Source organism: Arachis duranensis, chromosome 9 (genome assembly GCF_000817695.3).
Source record: "Arachis duranensis cultivar V14167 chromosome 9, aradu.V14167.gnm2.J7QH, whole genome shotgun sequence".
In the NCBI taxonomy this organism is placed as follows: domain Eukaryota; kingdom Viridiplantae; phylum Streptophyta; class Magnoliopsida; order Fabales; family Fabaceae; genus Arachis; species Arachis duranensis.
This window is the reverse complement of record NC_029780.3, coordinates 45,406,829-45,407,201: the sequence shown is the minus strand read 5'-3', so window position 1 is coordinate 45,407,201 and position 373 is coordinate 45,406,829.

Genomic DNA, 373 nt, shown 5'->3' with positions numbered 1-373 from the left:
ATAGGGTTAATAATCAAATTTATTCTTAAAATATTATTCATGTTTTAAATTGATTCTTAAATAATTTTTTTAGTTATATTAGTCTGTGAAAGATAAAATATAAGTCAAATTGATCATTCCGTTAGTTGGATAATAACGTGATAGGTTAATGTCACGTGTCATAGAATAATTAGTTGACGTATCAGTGACATGCGATATGACACATGTCATTTAACATGTTATAAATTTATTTATAATTAAATTAGTCCCTAAAACTACATATGTAATTTTATCCCTAAAATTTTAAAAATTAATCAAATTAATTCTTATATAAATTTTTATAATATTAAATTTTTAATATTTCTTAATCCTACTCATTTTAATTGTTTTTTTA